Genomic DNA, 13163 nt, shown 5'->3' with positions numbered 1-13163 from the left:
GAGATATTGAGGATAGAGGAGGCATGGGTCAGGAACAGGCAGTCAGGATCAAGGGAATTCCTGGAGGTATAACTAGAGAGCGAATAGAAACCCTCAAGGACCAAAGGTGACGTGTATGTGAAGAACTACAGGAGATGAGCGAATCCTCAATGAGTATTTCTCCTCTGTGGAGAGAGACATTAAGACTTGAGAACTTGGAGAAGTTAGTGGCGATATCTTGGGGACAGTCCATAGCACAGTAGGGGCAGAAGTATTAGAAAGTATGAAGGTAGATAAATCTCCTAGTCCTGATCAAATACATCCAAGAATCCTGCAAGAGGCTACAGAAGAAATTGCAGGGGCCCTGGCTGATATACAGCCACGGGTGAGGTCCTGGAAGACTGGAGGGTAGCGAATGTTGTGCCCTTATTCAAGAAGGGCTGCAAAGAAAAATCTGGGGAATTATAGACCAGTAAACTTAATGTCTGTGATAGGTAAATTATTTGAGAAGATTCTGACAGATAAGATATACAAGCATTTTGAAAGACTGTGTTTGACTGGGAGTAGTCTACATGGCTTCGTGCGTGGGAGATCATGCGTAACAAATTTGTTAAGAGTTCTTTGATGAAGTGACCAGGAAGTTTGATGAGGGCAGGGCGGTAGATGTAGTCTATACGGATTTCAGTACGGCCTTTGATAATGTTCCACGTGGTAGGCTGCTCTGGAAGGTTAGATTGCATGCAATCAAGGGAAAATTGGCAAATTGGATACACAGGTGGCTTGATGGTAGGAAGCAGAGGGTAATAATGTAAGGATGCTTGTCAGACTGGTGGCCTGTGGCTAGTGGTGTGCCTCTAGGGTCAATGCTGGGCCCACTGCTGTTTGTTATTTATATCAATGATTTGGACAAGAATGTACAAGTTTGCAAGTGACACTAAAATAGGTGGATTATATAGACAGGGAGGAAAGTTATCAGAAATTACAGCAGAATCTTGATCAGCTCGGAAAGTGGGCCAAGAATTGGCAAATGGAGTTTAATATATAAACATGAGAGATGTTGCATTTTGGACAGTTAATTCAAAGTAGGAGTTTCACGGTGAATGATAGAGCCTTAAGGAGTGCAGTAGAACAGAAGGACCTTGGAGTTTAGGTGCATGGTTCTCTGAAAGTAGAGTCACAGGGAGACAGGGCAGTGAAGGCGGCTTTTGACACACTGGCCTTCATCAGTCAGGGCAATAAGTACAGAAGTTGGGAAGTTATGTTGCAGTTGTACAGGACGGTGATGAGGCCACACTTGGAATATTGCGTTCAGTTTTGGTCACCCTGCCATAGGAAAGATGCTATTAAACTCGATGCTGCCAGGACTCAAGGGACTAAGTTATAGGGAGAGGCTGGACAAGCTAGGACTTTTTCTTTAGAACATAGGAGACTGAGGGGAGATCTGATAGAAGTGTATAAGATCATGAGAGGCATGGAAAGGCTGAATGCACTCAGTCTTTGTCCCAGGGTTGGGGAATCAAGAACTCGAGGGCATCAGTTTAAGGCAAGAAGGGAAAGAATACATTGGAACCTGAGGGGCAACTTTTTTTTTAAACATAAGAGGGTGGCACGCATATGGAACCTGCTGCCGGGGAAGTTAAGGCGGGTATATTAACCACATTTGGATGAATACATGGATGGCAAAGGTTTAGAAGGATGGGCCAAGTGGAATGGGATTAGCGTGGATGGACGTTTTGGTCGGCATAGACCAGTTTGGGCCAAAGGGCCTTTCTCCATGCTGTGGGACTCTATGACCCTATGCAGCTTTTCTTTATAACTCACTGTGTTAAATTTAGCATTCCTGTGTTCATCCTGAACACTCCAAGAGCAGAAACTTCGGCAATTCACTCACCTTCTTAGCACTAGTCAGGTTGGTTTGAAGAAGTATCTTCGAGAGCAAGGGGGACAGAGATATGGAGAGGTAGCTGGGTTTTAAGGATAGAATTCCAGAGCTTCAGCATCAGGAAACAAGCACTCAGTAAACAAGACCTGCAGGGAATGACACAGGTGCAGAGTGTCAAGAGATTCCCACTTAACGTTATGCAACACAGCGGGTTAAATCCCCTGCGTTGGTATAGCAAACAACCCCAGTCAAAGTGTGACATAATATTCAGGAAGACCACAAACTGCGACACACAGGACAAAAAGAAAATTAAAAGGAAAACAGGTAAAGCTGACATACAACCACACGAAACAAGGCACAGGCAGACTGTTCGGACGCTCAAGCCTGCTCTGACGTTCAATCAGATGACAGCTGACAGACTGTCCTGTAAACGAAAGAAAAACCTGTTTTGACGTCCTTCGGGGAAAGAAAACCGTCAGCCTTGCCCGTGCGCTCCACCTGTCTCTCACCGTTTGGCACACCCTCACAAACATCTTAGCATGCCAGATCCACTGCCAAAGATGGAGACAGATTGATTTTCAAGCCTCTGAATGGTCATGAAAAGGTGGATGTGGCAAGGGCGTTTCTTCATTTTTTTGGGGGTGGTGGGGGAGGATCAGTTTAGAATTATGAGGCACTGTTATAAAATGTGTAGTCGCCCTTATAGGACAGGGAATCTTTTTCTCGCTCTCAGGTGGAGGCCAGGTTCTGTTGCTTTGGGGTTCTCTGCCTCAGAAGGCAGTATAGGCAGGTAATTGAATATTTTTAAAGATCTTAAAGATTCTTGTTAGGTGGGAGGGCTGGGTAATCAAGGGTTCGCGAGAAACCATGGGATTGTGGAATTCAGAACACAAATCTGCCACAATGTATGTATGTATAAAACAGCAGGAGTAGACTTTCAGTCCCTTGAGTCTGCTCTGCCACTCAATAAGATTATGGTTGATCTAACAGCAAACTTATATCAGCAATCCTCCATAACCTTTCACTGCCTTGTTTAACAAGAAACTATCAATCCCTGCCTCAGAAACATTCCAGGGCTGAGGCAGGCAGCCTGAAGCAGGGCAAGGCCTCAACAGCAGGAGCGGGCAAAACAGGGTGGGTGTGAAGCGTGAGATGTAAAGCCCTTGTGAGGGGTGCAAGCCCAGCATGGCCAGGCATGTATGGACTGTGGTGATGAATTACTAACATGCTTCTTTGTTTTTCTACTTTTTAGAAAGAAGGACTGTAATGTTTAACTGTTAACTTTGCATTCCTTATTTTTCTGCTTTGTACCCAAGCTTCTGTTCCTAGGTATGCTTGAACCTTACATAGTGCTGTAAGTGACGACTGTAAACTTTTCACTGTTTTCATGTGACAATAAACCAAATTCATTTCAATTCCACTGTCTTTTCAGGTATAGTTCCAAAAACTCGCGATCTTATTGAACGGCGGAGCAGGCTCGAGGTGCTGACAGATATCCTTTTGTTCCCAACTGGTGCGTTTGCAAATGAAATGTATTGAAGAAGCATCATCTATTTTGTTTGGCAGTTAGGGATGGATGTAGCTCAGGCCTCAAGAGAGACAGAAACAAACTCAGGATAATTTTCACCTCGGTTTGCTCACACCCCCACACCACTGGGACAAGCAGGGTAATTTCCGAATTTCTGGGACTTTCTGTTTGCAAGAGTGCACTGTGCTATGTAGAGATCAGCAGGCTTTGGTACAGGATGTTGCAGATGTGCCCTGACAAGTGATCTCTCGCGTGTCAAGCAGCGTACTGAACGGAAAGAGGCAGGACAAATGGAAAAAAGTGTAGAGCTGGATGAACACAGCAGGCCAACCAACATCAGAGGAGCAGGAAGGGTGACATTTCGGGTCCAGATCCTTCTTCAGAAATCCACGTTTCATTTTTTTTTTAAAAAAACAAAGGAGTCGCTCTGTTTCGTCACCACCACCATACCCATCTCCCCCACACCACCCACCCTTTCCCCGAAAAGGAGGCAAAGAAATAAAGAGTTAGGGTGTCAGACTCCACTCTACCCACTCAACCTATTTAACTCATCTCTTGTATCACAAGCTCCCTCGAGTCCTCCACCTTTGACCTGGTCAAGCCCGAAAATTTTGATCTCATGCAACCAACTCATTCATCTTGTCTGCTTTTTTATTAGTAAAATAAAAACTTCCCCTCTGACCATCTCAATCAGCAGCGAGTGAGGAGAAGATCGATCTACATTTATCCACTTGACAGTAAGGCTTCACAAATGAGTTGTCTGGAAAGTCAGGTTGCAAGAGGAAGTGGCCGCTGTGAACATGATAAAGGACCTGATAACAGGGGACGGGGAGGCAAACCTACTCAAATAATTCAGGTGGTCAACATACCTGATTTGACAGACACACGCAAGATAAAGTCATAGAGAAATACAGCACAGAAACAGACCGTCTGGTCCAACTCATTCATCCCGGCCAGACATCCTAAGTGAATCTGGTCCCATTTGTCAGCATTTGACTAATATCCCTCCAAACCCTTCCCATCCATGTGCCTATCGAGATGCCTTTTAAATGTTTTAATTGCATCAATCTCCACCACTTCCTCTGGCAGCTCAGTCCACACAAGCACCACCCTCTAATTGAAAATGTTGCCCCTTAGATCCCTTTTAAATCCTTCCCCTCTCACCTTATGCCCTATTCTTATATGCTGCTGTTTCCAGTGCCCTGTATCAGTCGAGAGGACAAAGCTTCACTTCTGCAGAGAAAGTGCTGTATTCTCTCACTTCCCATCCCTACCTCTAGACGTTCTGGACCTTAATTGTTGCACAGCACGTGACATGACATTAAAAGGAAACAATTGCCTTTATAATCACAACTCATCGCAAACTTGGGACTCTCCAAAGTCCTTCAAGAAAATTCCTGAAGCAGGGCAGTCCCTATTGAGACACAGCAAATGCAGCAGCCAATTTGCACACAGCAAGCTCCCACAAGATAATCATGAAAGTGAAACAAATAACTGTTGATGCTGGGGATCTGAAACACATAAAAATAGAACATGCGAGAGAAACACAGCAGGTCTGGCAGTGTCTGTGGAGAGAGAAAACAGGGTTAACGTTTCAAGTCCAATGATGTGTCTTCAGAAAGTTTCAGTCCTGCTTTCCAATGTGACACTTCTTCAGGGCAAGTCTGAAATTTTTTGAAGGAGCATCACTGGACTCAAAACGTTAATGCTGTTTTCTCTCTCCACAGGCATTGCCAGAATTGTTGAGGTTCTCAGCAAGTTTTGTTTTCGCAAGCACAATACAATTGTAAACCAGATCATCTGCATTTTCAGACTATGGAGCGTGTGCAACAAAGATTTACCAGACTGGTAACTGGGATTGCTGAACCTTTGTTCACCAAAAGGTACGGCGGTTGGGAGAAATGGGCAGCTGCCTGGAGTTGGGCCACAGATCAACGTCACCCGCACAGCAGGACAGCCATGACACGCTAACCGGTATTTCCCCCACTCCTACCTTTCATTGCTCAATAGAGGCAGGTAAGGGAAAGCAGGAGCTGAAGGAGCTAGCCTTCCTGCAAAAGTGCAGAATTTGTTCTGCAAGTTTGCACCTAGCTGGCATATATAAAGCGGAGGCATCAAAAAAAAAGGCAAATTTTAATTTTGAAAAGAATACTATACTGACCAATTTTTAAATCCTGGCTGAGGATTACTGGCAATAATCCAGCTTCCGTCTTCAGCTGCAGCACAGGACCCTGTGAGCCTCCTTGGTGCAGCTTAAGGCATCGTGCTCGGTTTTCCTCTGGCCTAAGAAGACAACCAAAAGATGATAGCTCGGCCTAATCAATCCTTACCATTGCTTTCTGTTCTCCAACCCTAGCTCAGTCAGCACCAAGCCCTAGAGGAAATACCCCAACCACAGGACGCTTCAAACTGGACTCGTACTCGCGATCCAGTGCTCACCACCCCAGGTCTGGCATTGACGCTGCAGGGCACGCGATGGAGGAGATCATCTCGATGTACAGTATCATACAACCCCTCCCTATGGCAGCAGCTGCAGCTCCAAATCAAACACAACAAAATAAAACACAGCTAGAAAAAAAAACAGTGATAATGGGAATTGCAGATGCTGTAGAATCCAAGATAACAAAGTGTGAAGCTGGATGAACACAGCAGGCCAAGCAGCATCTCACGAGCACAAAAGCTGACGTTTCAGGCCTAGACCCTTCATCAGAGAGGGGGATCGGATGAGGGTTCTGGAATAAATAGGGAGAGAGGGGGAGGTGGACCGAAGATGGAGAGAAAAGACGATAGGTAGAGAGGAGAGTATAGGTGAGGAGGCAGTGAGGGGATAGGTCAGTCCAGGGAAGACGGAGAGGTCAAGGAGGCGGGATGAGGTGGTAGGTAGGAAATGGAGGTGCGGCTTGAGGTGGGAGGAAGGGATGGGTGAGAGGAAGAACAGGTTAGGGAAGCAGAGACAGGCTGGGCTGGTTGGGAACCCTGCAGCCCAATGGTATCAATGTGGACTTCACAAGCTTCAAAATCTTCCCTTCCCCCACTGCATCCCAAAACCAGCCCAGTTCTTCCCCTCCCCCCACTGCATCACAAAACCAGCCCAGCCCAGCTCGTCCCCTCCCCCACCGCATCCCAAAACCAGCTCAGCCTGTCTCTGCTTCCCTTATCTGTTCTTCCTCTCACCCATCCCTTCCTCCCACCTCAAGCCGCACCTCCATTTCCTACCTTCCACCTCATCCCGCCTCCCTGACCTGTCCGTCTTCCCTGGACTGACCTATCCCCTCCCTACCTCCCCACCTATACTCTCTCCACCTATCTTCTTTTCTCTCCATCTTCGGTCCGCCTCCCCCTCTCTCCCTATTTACTCCAGTTCCCTCTCCCCATCCCCCTCTCCGATGAAGGGTTCCGGCCCGAAACATCAGCTTTTGTGCTCGTGAGATGCTGCTTGGCCTGCTGTGTTCATCCAGCTCCACACCATGTTATCTAGAAAAAAAAGCTTGGCATTCAGTGGGCAGCTCCCCTATTTTCCTACTTCTGCTGGGACACCCAAATGGTGGAATTTGAACTCAAAAAAAATCTGGAATCAGGAGTCTAAGAATTAAGAGTCTAATGATACCCATGAACAACCATGGATGCACTTCTGATGGAAGGTGCAACAAAGGGCTATGGGGAGCAGGCAAGAAAACTGGGTTGACATCAGGATAACATCAGCCATAATTATGTCAAATGACAGAAATGGCTCGAAGGATTGAACTGCCTGCTCCGGCTCCTACTACCGGTCTCCATCAAGTTCGCAAATGTCCTTTAAGGAACGGGACAACCATTCTTAGCTGTGTCTGGCCTACATGTGAGTCCAGGTCCACAGCAATGGGATTGACTCTCGCCTGTCCTCTGGGCAATTAGAGAAATAAGCAATAAATGGTGGCCCAAACAGCAGTGCCGAAGTCCGAAGAATACATAAAAAGCAAATCCAGCCAGCAAGATCAGGAAAAAGGCTTAAATTTCCAGCAGGGAATGGGAATGTGACTGACCAATAATCCAGAGGCCCCCAGGATAATGCTCTGGAAGCAGGGAATCATCATGTACCCTGATAGAATTTAAATTCCAATGAATAAAATCTGGAATTGGAAGCTAATCTTAGGGATGGTGACTGTGGCAACCAGCATCAATTGTGGTAAAAACCTCCATCAGAGATCACTAAATGGGGGAAGGTTTTTTTTGCCATCCTTACCCACTCTGGGCCTACATGTGACTCCAGACCGAGGGTGTCACTGCCTACGTCAGCATTTATTGCCCACCCTAATTGCCAAGAGGACAGTTTAAGAGTCAACCACATTTCTGTGGGCCTGGATCCACATGTAGGCCAGACAAGGTAAGCAGTTTCCTTCCCTATAAGGACATTAGTGAACCAGGTGGGTTTTTCCAACAACCAATAATAGATTCAGTCATCCTTAGACTCTTAATTCCAGGTTTATTTGAATTCAAATTCCACCATTTGCTGTGGCAGGATGTGAACCCCAGAAGATTAACCTGGAGATCTGGATTTAGAGTCCACTGATAACACCACCAGGCCATCAGCCTCCCAGTGACGCTAACACCCCAGAGAAGGAATAAAGGGGCACAAATTTCAGAGGCAGACTACCATTTTCAGATCAGCTCATAGTAATGTCACCTGCAATCCCTCCGTCATGGGGGAGCTGGCAAGGGTGCAGCAGTAATGTCACTGGGCTAGCAATTGGCAGGAACGGGCCAATCATCTATGGAAAGAAATGTTCTGAGGAAGGGTTACTAGACTTAAATATTAACTCTGATTTCGCCCCACAAATACTGCAAAACCTGTTGAACTTTTTCATCAATTTCTGCTTTTGTTTCTAATTATTTGAGGATTTAACTTATGCTGTTTGAAATCATATCTTTTTAAAAGAAAAGGATAAAAAGCTAGGACCGCAAATTTCTCTGCCATTGGTCGAGACGGTGTCTCCTGCATTTCCCGCAACTTATCCCTCACACCCCATCCCCACAATAACAACCAAAACAGAATCCCCCTCGTCCTCACGTACCACCCTACCGACTTCCGGATCCAACGCAACATCTTCTGACACTTCCGCCATCTGCAATCTGACCCCACTATCAAACATTTTTCCAACCCCACCCTTATTTGCTTTCCGGAGGGACCACACTCTCTGTGACTCCCCTGTCCACTCCACACTAACCTCCACCCCCACCACATTTCCCTGCAACCACAGGAAGTGCGACACTTGCCCCCACACCTCCCCCCTCACCCCCATCCCAGGCCCCAAGAAGACTTTCCACATCAAGCAGGTGTTCATTTGCACATCTGTCAATGTGGTATACTGCATCTGCTGTTCCCATTGTGGCCTCCTCTACATCGGGGAAACCAAGAGGAGGCTGGGGGACCGCTTTGCAGAACACCTACGCTTGGTTCGCAACAAACAACTACACCTCCCAGTCATGAACCATTTCAATTGCCCCTCCCATTCCACAGACAACGTGTCCATCCTGGGACTCCTGCAGTGCCACAACAATGCTACGCGAAGGTGGCAGGAACAGCAACTCATAGTCCACTTTCGAACCCTGCAGTCCAATGGTATCAACATTGTCTTCACAAGCTTCAAAATCTCTCCTCCCCCTACCGCATCCCAAAACCAGCCCAGCTCGTCCCCGTCTCCCTAATCTGTCCGTCCTCCCACCTATCCCCTCCTCCTACTTCAAGCCGTACCCCATCTCCTACCCACTAACCTCATCCCGCCTCCCTGACCTGTCCATCCTCCAACTGACCTATCTCCTCCCTACCTATACTCACCTTCACTGGCTCCATCCCCACCTCTTTGAACGGTTTGTCTCCTCTCCACCTATCTTCTCCTCTATTCATCTTCTATCTGCCTTCCCCTCTCTCCCTATTTATTTCAGATCCCTCTTCCCCTCCGCCATTTCTGAAGAAGGGTCTCGGCCCGAAACATCAGCCTTCCTGTTCCTCTGATGCTGCTTGGCCTGCTGTGTTCATCCAGCTCTACACCTTGTTATCTCAAAAGCTAGTCAAAAGGTTTAATTCAGATCTGAGAATAATTGCAAAATGGACTGTGCATTATTAAAATGAGGGAAAACAAGATGTGTCAGTCCTCCCACACTTTGCAAATGACACATATTTCATCCGCATCCAACCCGACAGGGACTGTCTCACACAAAATGGAGGGTGAGGGCAGGTGTGGGCTTGTCACAGCATGAGGATTAAAAGCACTGAGACTTGTTTCCTGGCAGCCCACCAATCATAAATCTGTATGACTGAAGGATGGTTTTGGAAATTAAATCTGTAAGATACATCACAGCTGATCAAACTTAGCATCAGAGAACAGCATTTAAAAGGCATCTGGATAGGCACATGAAAAGGAAGGTTTAGAGGGATGTGGGCTAAATGCTGGCAAATGGGACTAGGTCAAATTGAGATGTTTGGTTGGTGCAGGCGAATTGGACCAAAGGTTCTGTTTCCATGCTGTATGACTCTAGGACTCTCAAAGTGCCAAAATAATCAGTTTCTGTCAATACAAGTCTGTGGCATTCTGAAATTACTCACTACACTTACAATGATGGGTTATATTTCTAAAAATCCTTTTTTTAAAAAAATTCATTCGTGGGATGTGGGCATCACTGACATAACTGCCCCAGAGGGCAGTCCAAGAGTCAACCACATTGCTGTGGGGTCTGGAGTCACATGTAGACTAGACCAGGTGAGGGATGGCAGTTCCCTTCCTCAAAGAGCATCAGTGAGCCAGATGGGTTTTTCCAAAAATCAGCAATGGATTCACCGTCATCATTAGGGTCTTAATTCCAGATTTTTATGTCAAATGATGGCCTGAAAGGTTACAAGACCCTCTGTGTATGGTGGCAGAGTTTAGTCCAGACAGCATCCTTTACCTGAATGTGCCTATAGGACAGGTGTCCCCAGCTTTACTGCATCCTTCACTGTGCAGTCCTGGAATTTGGGACGTGCTCTTGAAACTCAAGAGCCACCTGCACTGGAAGACCAGCAGGGAATTCAAGCAGCCCTTCACTGAGTTGACATTTGTCTCAGCCCACAGCGTTGGGAACAGCCTGTGGAGATCAGAGTCTGGCACAGTACAGTTGCTGGGGATGCGCCTTGACGTGTGTGCGTGTCCACCATCCCGATCGCAAAGATCATGGATACAAACGAGTTTCCACAAGGAGGTTGACAGTGATCTCTTTCTGCTTTGAAGGCTGACTTGCAGAGGGATTGAGCCTCTGACCCTGCTGAAGGACTGGGATGGCCCTTCTCATCCAACAGCCAAGCCATGCCTTGGTGCTGTTGCAAAATCCGAGTGGTAAGATGTTTCCCCACCAATGAATTCTCACAGTCAGTTCAATGAACCAGCCAACAGCATCCACCATCCCCCACCCCCAACCCCACCTTGGGGGCTGCAATACATGCAATGAGCTCAATACATTCCCTCCAATCTATGTCTAACTCTTCCTCAGTTTTGGCCATGACCACCTTCTGTCGCAGGGATTCCATAAGCTCAGCTGTCAAGACATTTCTCCTCATCTCAGTCCTGTGAGGTAAGCTATGATCCCACAGTTCCGGACGTCCCCCTCACCTGCATTGGGAACGTTCTTCCTGCACCAAGCCCCCTCAGAATTTTACAGGTTTCCCATGAGATTCCCCACCCTCATGTTCTCCTCAACCAAAGCAATCTCTCAATATCCCCACAGTGCGGAAAGAGGCCATTCCACCAATTGAGTCTACGCCGATCCTCCAAATAGCATCCAACCAAGACCCAGCACCCCACCATCCTATCCCTGTAACCTTGTAACAGAGAAATTTTGCACGGCCAATCCCACCCTAACCCACACATCCCTGGGCTCTACAGGACAATTTAGCACGGCCAATCCACCCTAACCCGCACATCCCTGGGCACTACGGGATAATTTAGCACGGCCAACCCACCCTAACCCACACATCCCTGGGCTCTACGGGACAATTTAACAAGGCCAATCCACCCTAACCCGCACATCCCTGGGCACTACGGGACAATTTAACACGGCCAATCCACCCTATCCCGCACATCTTTGGACTGAGAGGGGAAAAGGGAGCACCCAAAGGAAATCCACGCAGACACAGGAGCAGGGGGTGGGGAAGAAGACGAGGTTAGAATCGAACCCGGGTCCCCAGTGCCATGAGGCAGCAGCGTTAACCGCCGTGCCGCCCTCATGCATCATTCCCACAACACCCCCAGAATCAATCCGGTTGGAACCATCCGGAAAGCTTGGCACCCGCCTCTCCAGCCCAACTCAGATGCAAGACGTGGGGATCCACTCCGAGATCTCAGGTGCACGGCCAATGCAGACAGAGATGGATGTCCACTCCAGCAGTGCCTACCCGTCACACCAACACCTCTTCCTCCTCCGCCACCTCTGTCCACAGGCATCTGCCATGTGGGCTGCATCAGGGGTATAACCGCCATCCAATAACCCCAAAAATCCTGCCCACAGCCCCTCAAAATGGGCAACGCACCCTGACCCCTGACCTTTGACCCGACCTGGATGTCAAGGTGGGCATGGGTAGGAGGTGAAGCAAGCCGTTCCCACTGCTGCATGCACGGCAGGCAGGTCAGAAAATAAAACTTCTTCACATTCACTTGTCGTTCCCTTACCTGGGGCTCAGGCACTTTCTGGCTGCGGCGTAATTTTATGAGGTAAAAAAAATATAATTTTGTCGAGTTCAATCTTGACTGACAACCGCCCAGATGGAAACTGAAAAAGGGTGTGAACTTTGGATCGTCTTTTCCCACCCACGCCAACCTTTTCTCCCCCTGCTCTTTACTTTTAATTTCCCCTCGGCTGCCCACCGTCGACGGAGAAGGATTCGGCGACGAACAGCAGCCGGCGGAGGTCCCGCCCGCCAAGCGCTCGTATACGCCATTGGCCGAGCGCCCTCGCCTCCCGCCTCCTTCGCTCTCCTCTCATTGGGAGAGAAAATTGTCCATCTGCACGCCCCGATAGCGACCCTTCATTCTAGTGGTTGAATGTGCTGTCCGTCTAGGCATGGCACCGCCCACGCCGACAACCCGTCGGCCCATTAGAGCAAAGGGGGCGGCCATCTCCGTTTGCGCCCGCCCCTACGGCCTCCGCATTGGTGCAAAGGTGCGACCACGCTTCCCTGGCCACGCCCCCGCCTGCCTCATTGGTACAGTCGTCCGTCACCACCAGATTGCCCTCCCATCAATCCGCCCAGTTCAACCCGATTCAGCCAAGGGCCTGTCCATCTAACCTGCTTCCATTCATCTCATTGGTCTGTCATGCAAAACAACTGTGTCCCCGCCCCCTGGTGCTCATCCTATTGGTCTAGGGTACAGTGCGTCCAACCTTCTTACCACACCCTTCCATCCTACTGGTCTGGGCTGCCGACCTGTTTAATACGGTTATCCCTCATCCCATTAGATGAAATTGTGTCCTTCAAGCGCAGCTGGCCATACATCAATAGGTTAGACGGCGTCTTTTCCGGTTTTGGCGATGACAATTCCTGTGATTGGTCATAAGACATCCTCGCAGCAGGCCACACTTATCTCGTGTAATCAATGGTTGCTTCACCGCCTATATGGGTGGTGCCCCCGGTTCTATTGGTGAAGTTTGTCGTCCATCAGGAACAGGTTCATACTCCTCCTCCAATCCCCATTGGCGTTCCCCGCGCCTGCCAGTTTGTATTGGTTGTTGGTCCATCCATCATCGAGGCACTGATACCTTTACTCC

At 48.2% G+C, this 13163-nt stretch overlaps 1 protein-coding gene across 6 annotated transcripts in view; it reads right to left on the bottom strand.

Annotated features, from left to right (window-relative positions):
• Nucleotides 1-12915, bottom strand: part of LOC125449782 (zinc finger and BTB domain-containing protein 7B-like) — an 85090-nt gene extending 72175 nt beyond the window's left edge. For 2 of the 6 annotated variants that reach the window (XM_048525674.2, XM_048525673.2), the window contains exons 1-3: nt 12068-12288; nt 5551-5672; nt 1871-2007 (exon numbers count right to left, since the gene is read on the bottom strand). The gene's annotated coding sequence lies outside the window, so the exon portion shown is untranslated. Of the gene's footprint in view, nt 1-1870; nt 2008-5550; nt 5673-12067; nt 12289-12822 lie in introns of those variants that run through there. The other 4 variants (XM_048525676.2, XM_048525675.2, XM_048525678.2 and 1 more) reach the window with 4 other exon arrangements.
• Between the last annotated feature and the right edge of the window lie 248 nt (nt 12916-13163).

The sequence above is a fragment of the Stegostoma tigrinum genome, chromosome 47, assembly GCF_030684315.1.
Source record: "Stegostoma tigrinum isolate sSteTig4 chromosome 47, sSteTig4.hap1, whole genome shotgun sequence".
NCBI classification, from domain to species: Eukaryota; Metazoa; Chordata; class Chondrichthyes; order Orectolobiformes; family Stegostomatidae; genus Stegostoma; species Stegostoma tigrinum.
The sequence above is the reverse complement of the archived record's forward strand: the minus strand, read 5'-3'. Positions and strand labels throughout refer to the sequence as shown.